The sequence below is a fragment of the Triticum dicoccoides genome, chromosome 7A, assembly GCF_002162155.2.
Source record: "Triticum dicoccoides isolate Atlit2015 ecotype Zavitan chromosome 7A, WEW_v2.0, whole genome shotgun sequence".
Classification (NCBI taxonomy): domain Eukaryota; kingdom Viridiplantae; phylum Streptophyta; class Magnoliopsida; order Poales; family Poaceae; genus Triticum; species Triticum dicoccoides.
This window is the reverse complement of record NC_041392.1, coordinates 158,249,468-158,257,671: the sequence shown is the minus strand read 5'-3', so window position 1 is coordinate 158,257,671 and position 8,204 is coordinate 158,249,468.

Genomic DNA, 8,204 nt, shown 5'->3' with positions numbered 1-8,204 from the left:
CTTAACCACTATATACCTTTCCACCTCCTGTGTGCCACTGTGGCGACCCCCTTTTGACTATAAAAGGAGGCCCGAGGCGTACTGGAGAAGGATTTGGATCTTTTGGACTACGCACGCACCGCAGCTAGTTCGAAAGCTCAAGAGCACTCAAATATACACCAAAGCAGGATTAGGGTATTACGCATCCTTGCGGCCCGAACTTGGGTAAACGATCTTTGTGTTGGCTACTAGACCCGCTCTTTGCACAACCTCGCGCCCGCCAACTGTAGAAGGGACACCAGTTATTCCATAGGTGTCGTTTCCAATGACTTCCTTGGCGTGCCAGGTAGGGGGCGCAGTTGTGGAAATCTGGTCTAGTTGGCGCAGCGGCTTCGTCGTGGTCGTCGCCCCGAGGAAGAAGACGACTGAACGAGCGGCATCATTTGCGGATGCCATAAACGCTCGCACGGCGACAGAAAAGCTAAGTTAGTCAAAACTTTGAGTAATTCTTTTATATATAAAGCTGTTTTCCTCAGAGATCCTGCTCTTGGTATGAAATACCTGCACGCGATGGGGGCCGTCGCTATTGGCAACGCCCTTGTTCTATTTCGAGTCCGCTCAACAGTTCGAAACACCGCAATTGGCAAGGTGGTTTACTTGGCCGCAAACACACCCGGCCGGTTGTGAGGATCCATCCTCAAAACGCCGTAGCCTGGGTTCGCGTGCCGGCAAGCCTATCCAGTTGAGCGTAGGGTGTACATACAAAGAACGATCGAACAGGAAAATAACATGCATAGTTTCAAAGTACTGCAGAGTTATATTACACCAATTGTCGCTGTGGTTCTAACTAAAGATAAAAATTGTCTTGGTCATGAACCTACAACGCCTATGAGAAACAGGGTGCCTAGTACCGGCTCTGGCCTTCTATCCTCCGAACTCAGTCGACGCGGCTGATGATGGGCTCGATATGCTCTTCGAGCGCCGCGACGTCCACACCCTCCGGCAAGCTCTCCGGCGCGGCATCGAAGTCGAGGTTAGGGTTCCAGTACGCCACCTTTGTGAGGACCTTGGTCAGGGCACCCCGGCAAAGCTTCTGGGCCTCATTGGCCAGGGAGGTCACTCTGTTGGAGCGGAATTGCTCCAGAGCTCCAAGAACGCCCTCGAAGAACAGGGTCAGTTTGGCATTGGGACTCACATTCGGCATCCCCATGGTAGCCAGCTACGTGGTGATCCTTCCGGTGATGTCGGCGAGGCGGCTGATCTAGAGGTTTTCGCCCTTCACAAAATCCGCATGGTTGGCGACGTCATTCCTCCGCAGCTGCCTCTCGGCCTCCAGATCTTTGGTCAGGTTCTCCTCCCGGGCCCTGACCTCCGAAAGCGTCCCCTCGAGGCCCTCCAACTTCAACTACAGGTCCCTGATGGAGTCATTGGCCTTGGAAAGCAGCTCGACCTTGCTGAGGATTGTGGCTTGCACGTCAGGCAAAGTGCCTTTGGCTGCATCACTCTGCTCCGTCAGCTCCAGTACCCGCTTCTTCAGCCCGTCCCGCTCCACCTCCAGCTCGTTCACCTTGCCGGTCTGGACCTGGGCCTAAGCATTGAGTGCCTCCTCGTGCCTCTGCTCCAGCTCCCAAGTCTGCTGCACAACAAGCTTCTCGACCTCCTCGTCCTTGCTGCGGAGTGTCGCTATGAGCTTCTCCTCACGAGCGGCAAGGTCCTCCTCCTGGGAGTTCAGCACGGCCCGATGCTCGTGCTGAGCGGCCTCGTCCTTGGCTGCCTATGCTTTCGCCGCCTCCTGGGCCTTCTCGACGTCGGCCTGCTTCACAACAAGCTCCTTCTTGTGCTCGGCCAACAGATCCTAGGCGGTCTTCAGTTCCTCACAGGCCTGGCAGAACCAAGCATGCGTCTCAGCGACGCGCTCCTCAAGATCCGCCTCTGCCTTGTCCACCGCCGCCATCCTGGACTTGGCCTTGTCCAGGCGGGCACGGTGAAGCACCTGGAGCTTCTGGAAGTTGGCGCTCATGGCCTCGAGGAGCCGCTCTTCCTGGGAGCCGCCACCACCGGCGCTCGGTTCGTCAACAACCTCAAGCCCGACAATGGTGAGCACCTCATCATCAAACATCTCCCCCTCGGTGGGCGCCCTAGTGCTCGCTGTCCCTGGGAGTGGACGAACATGTCATCGCTCACCTTCAGGTACTTGCCCGAGCCAGAGGCAGCAGAGGAGGAAGGTTGGTCGTCAACCGCCCCCTCCTCGGCAGCGGCCTTGCCAGCCTCCCCAGCAGGCCCCTTGCCGGCCTCCTCACCAGTGGCCTTGCCGGTCTCCCCAGCCGGCCCCTTGGCGGCATCCTCAGCAGCACCCTTGGCGGCCTCCTCGGCAGCGATCTTGGGGGCCTCGGCCTCGGCATCCCTGGCGACCTCCTCAATGACAGCGTCAATGTCTTCCCGGTCCGCCGGGGAAGGGTCTGGATACCGAGGGAGGGAATGAGGCGAAGCCAAGACCAAGGTTTGAAAAGAAGAAGCAAGAACAAAGACAGAAGGCAAATAACTCACCCGTGCCGGGCTGGGAAGAAGTGGCCTCCTCCTCGCCAACATTCGGTGCCGAGACAGAGCCACCGGCGCCTGGGTTCGCCTCCTCCTCCTCCTCCATGCGCATGGGCTCAGTTCTTGGCACCCTTGCTGGGGACGCCCCTTGGGGCAGCGTGGTTGATGGGGCAGCATGTTGGGGGTGGCCTTCAGTAGCTCCTCCTGCTGCCATCCTCCGCCTGCAACCATGGCAAGGTCAGCGCCAAGGGATCGTACCCCAACACACATTGATGGGGAGCGAGTGGTGAACGCACGCTAGGGGATGCGCCGGGTGCTACTATCCGAGCTGCTCTCCACCACCAGCGGCGTACTCGAGGTGCCTGCTGGGGACTGGCCGCCCGTCGAGGCCCTGGCCCTCTTCGCCACCCTCTGGGCCTGCGTCTCCACATCCATGCAAAGATGAAAACAAGTCAAGAAAACCAGCGTGGTCTGAAGGAACGGAGATGATGAAGGACATGATGCTTACTCATCCTCTATCTCCTCTTCCACTGCCTTCCTCTTCCTCCTTGGGCTGAGAGACCCAAGATCAAAGACGACCTCCGTGCCAACATATGCGGGAGGAAGGGAAGGGGATGGAGTCTAGCGATGCTTGGACGAAGAAGAGGCGGTCGCTTTCTTCTTCGCCACCGCGGCCTTCACCACCTTCCTCGCTGCTGCGGCCCTCGTCAGGTGCACGGACTCCACCTGGGCCTCTTGCCGCTGCCCGGTCCTGCCGGGTTGGACCGGCTCACCAGAGCTGTCCCGCCGCAAGACATGCTTTCTCCCCATTGCCGAAGGGTCGTCAGCCCGGCCTCTTCCTCGGTCGACTCCTCGGCCACATCTTCAATAAGAGGGGCCCCGGTGTCGGCGCTGTTGGCCTCCCCAGAAGAGTCTGCCCATCAGGCAAGCTCCTCCTGCTCCACGGCTGCCTCGTCCTTGTTCTCCATGTGGCCGATGCTGCCAGCTTTCCTAGCGAGCGCCGCTTCCGCCGCCCTGGCAGCGATGTAGTCTAGCTCCTCTTTGGTGGTGTCCTTGATAAGCAGTGGCTCATCACGGACATACCTCTCTGACAGGTTGTCGAAGAACTCCTGCACCTTCTCCTCCTCCGGCTCGGCCCAACTTGGGTCAAGACCGTGCGTGTTAAAATCCGGCATCATGGCGATGATGTCAGTTTGGCGAGAGTTCTTGCTCAGCGGGACCACTCATGTCAGCAACTCGAACAGAGGCCCCTTGATGACCTTGCCGGCCTTCGCGGCCTTGCCGACTCTCTCAGCCCTGCCGTCGTCACCCACATTGAGGGAGTCCTGGATTAGGGGGTCTTCGGATAGCCGGACTATATCCTTTGGCCGGATTGTTGGACTATGAAGACATAAGATTGAAGACTTCGTCCCGTGTCCTGATGGGACTTTCCTTGGCATGGAAGGCAAGCTTGGCAATACGGATATGTAGATCTCCTCCCTTGTAACTGACTTTGTGTAACCCTAGCCCCCTCCGGTGTCTATATAAACCGGAGGGTTTTAGTCCGTAGGACAACATACAATCATACCATAGGCTAGCTTCCAGGGTTTAGCCTCTACGATCTCGTGGTAGATCAACTCTTGTAATACTCATATCATCAATATCAATCAAGCAGGACATAGCGTATTACCTCCATCAAGAGGGCCCGAACCTGGGTAAACATCGTGTCCCCTGCCTCCTGTTACCATTTGCCCTAGACGCACAGTTCGGGACCCCCTACCCGAGATCCGCCAGTTTTGACACCGACATTGGTGCTTTCATTGAGAGTTCCACTGTGCCGTCACCGTAAGGCTTGATGGCTCCTTCGATCATCGGTAACGATGCGGTCCAGGGTGAGGTTTTCCTCCCCGAACAGATCTTCATATTTGGCGGCTTCGCACTGCGGGCCAACTCGCTTGGCCATCTGGAGCAGATCGAGAGCTACGCCCCTGGCCATCAGGTCAGGTTCGGAAAGCTAAACTACACTACCGACATCCGCGGAGACTTGATCTTCGACGGATTCGAGCCCATGTCAGGTGCGCCAAACAATCACGACGAGCATGATTTAACTCTGCCGTCAGACAGTGTTCGGGAGATCACACCTACAAATACGCCGGCCTTCAATCCGGAGCAAATTGCGCCATCCGAGGACGGAGGGATAGACCCCGCCATGGAGGCCACACTCTCAGTGGCGATGGAGCCGGATACTGATTTCACCGCTTACGAGAGTCGTGTTGCCGAACCACTGGGTTCATCTCCGGCCACGGACTCCGAGCTGCCTACATCCGTGCCTATCGAATCTGATTGGGCGCCGACCATGGAGTTTACCTCCGCGGATATCTTTCAGCACTCACCTTTCGGCGACATGCTAAATTCATTAAGGTCTCTCTCCTTGTCAGGAGATCCTTGGCCGAACTATGTCCGGCTAGAATGGGATGCGGAAAAGGAAGAAATTCGCTGCCCACCAAGCACCCACTTAGTAGCCTCTATCGACGATTTAACTGACATGCTCGATTTCGACTCCGCAGACATCAATGGCATGGACGACGATGCAGGAGACGAACAGGAACTAGTGCCCACAGGACACTGGACAACCTCTTCATCACATGACATATACATGGTGGATACACCCAAAGAAAACAATGACGAGGAACGGGAGGAGACAGCGGAGGATGACCCCTCCAAGAAGCAAACAAAGTGTCGGTGTAGGCGCCGCTCCCAATCCCGCCTTGGCAAAAACAGCAATAACAGCACAAGAGAAAATAACACTCTAGTTGACTCTAGAGGAAACGACGACCACATTACCCCGGCCGCAGAGCACGATGAAGCTGCAAACGGCGAACATAGTACAGATCCGACGTCCGAACACGGCGACGCCGAGGATAAACCTCATCAAACCCCCTCTGGGGAGGAAAACAGTTCAGACGAAGATGCACACATCATCCCCAAAACGCACTTGGAGCAAGAGAACCTCCGCAGAAGGCTTATTGCCACAGCGAGGAGTCTGAAGAAGCAGAAGCAAAGGCTTAAGGCTGAACAAAATATGCTCAACAACAGGTGGAACAAAGTGCTCGACAACAAAGAAAAGTATGGTGGAGGTTACCACAGAAAGAGCTATCCAAAGCGCAAGCTATTACCCGAATTCGACGATGAGGCCTTAGACCCCATACAGCCGAAAAATAAAATGGCCAACCGGCCGGATCAACCACCTTGTGACCGCGATAGAGCGGCTAACAAGGTCGCACATAAGTCAACACACGATCTACGTGAGGACATGTGCCAAAAATCCAGTATGACCAGATCCATCTATGGATCTAGGAAGCGTGCTTTGGCACAAAATCAAAACCGAATACTACAACCGTTCGAACGACATGATACATCCAAATACATGGGTGCCGCACACCCCCTATGTTTCACCGATGAGGTGCTGGACCACGAATTCCCAAAAGGATTCAAACCAGTGAACATAGAGGCGTATGACGGGACCACAGACCCTGGGGTCTGGATTGAGGACTTTATCCTCCATATCCATATTGCTCGTGGAGACGATCTCCATGCCATCAAGTACTTGCCCCTCAAGCTTAAAGGACCAGCTCGGCACTGGCTGAAAAGCCTCCCCGAAAACTCAATTGGAAGTTGGGAGGAGCTCGAGGATGCTTTTCGGGCTAATTTTCAAGGGACCTATGTCCGACCTCCGGATGCAGACGATTTGAGTCATATAATTCAACAGCCCGGAGAGTCAGCACGAAAGCTTTGGAACAGGTTTCTCACTAAGAAGAAACCAAATCGTCGACTGTCCAGACGCCGAAGCATTAGCAGCTTTCAAGCACAGCGTCCGAGACGAATGGCTCGCCAGACACCTCGGCCAAGAAAAACCGAGAACAATGGCAGCCCTGACAAGCCTCATGACCCGCTTTTGCACGGGCGAAGATAGCTAGTTTGCCCGCAGTAACACCAGCGACCCAAGCACATCCGAAGTCAGGGATGGCAATGGAAAACCACGACGCAGTAAAAACAAGCATTGAAATAAAGAAGACAACCCTGATAATACGGCGGTCAATGCCGGATTCAGGGGCTCTCGACCAGGTCAGCGGAAAAAGCCTTTCAAAGGCAGCAGAGATGGACCGTCTAGCCTAAACAAGATTCTCGACAAACTATGTTAGATTCATGGCACCCTCGATAAACCTGCAAATCACACCCACAGAGAATGCTGGGTCTTCAAGCAGGCCAGTAAGCTAAACGTCGAACACAAGGGGGTGAGACACCAAGCGAAGACAAGGACGAACCTCGCCAGCAAAGCACTGTAGGACAGAAAAAATTCCCACCAGAAGTTAAAACAGTAAACATGATCCATGTGACGAAGAGGAGAAGCAAACATGCACTCCGGGACATATGCGCCATAGAGTCCGTCACCCCTAAGTTCAACCCCTGGTTGGCCTGCCCGATCACTTTTGATCGTGGGGATCACGCGACAAGCATCCGTCATGAAGGATTGGCTGCCTTGGTGTTAGACCCAATAATAAACGAATACCACCTCACATGAGTCCTTATGGATGGCGACAATGGTCTAAATCTGATATATCAGGACACAGTCCGCAAAATGGGAATAGACCCGACAAAAATAAGCCACAGTAATACTACCGTCAAGGGAGTAATACCAGGCCCAGAGGCCCGCTGTACGGGCTCTCTATTACTAGAGGTTGTATTCGGTTCTCCCGACAACTTCCGAAGCGAAAAGTTAACTTTCTACATCGCTCCATTCCGAAGTGGCTATCAAGCACTACTTGGAAGAGCGGCTTTCGCTCGTTTTAATGCAGTACTGCATTGCGCTTCTCTCAAGCTTAAGATGCCTGGTCCACGTGGCACCATCACAGTTAGTGGAAATATTGAGCGTTCTCTTTGCGCGGAAGAATGTGCGGTGGCCTTAACAGCCGAGCACTAGACGGCCTCACCAACCAGAAAAAATGACAGGTCGTCAAGACCATGGACACGGTTAGACGAGTCCGACGCATCACTACATATACATGAGATTGGTTTGATGGTTGAACCCTCATAGATGGTACCAGGGGCTTCCCGCGTGTAATCAGGGCTAGTTCGGCTCAACTTGACTTATCTTGAATTTTAATGGTTTATTGATAATAACCAATTTTCTGTCACGGCAACTTTCACCTAAGTTATTCCCTTTTACAGATGACAATTGTGCTACACCCGTCCAGGACACGGCAAAACGGAGAGACAGGCGCAGATGTGCAGCAGGGACCCGCTCAAAGGTTTCTTTTCAGATTAAGACCCTCCGTAAACCTTTTTTTATTGTCTCTTGTTGTTCACATCCTCCGGATACTCAATACAACCGAGAAGGATACTGACGTTATTGGCATGTGGCCACGTCAGGATAATGCACGTACCTGGACACTCGGGTTTATTATTACGGGCATTGTTCAGCCTGGCATATGTTATAAAGACCGAATACCTTAGGGAGTGTTCGGCGTCGCGAGTTTGGCCTTATAAGCATCAGCTCCCAATCATGTCTTTGGTCAAATGTTGGGTTTGCCCGGCTCCCGTGTTTTGCTACCTTACGTTCCGCTCTATCGGCTAAGGCGGCACCGGGAGAACTACTGTGATTGTGCCCTGGTTCATCCGGATGAGCACCTCGGTAGACAAAGCCGAAA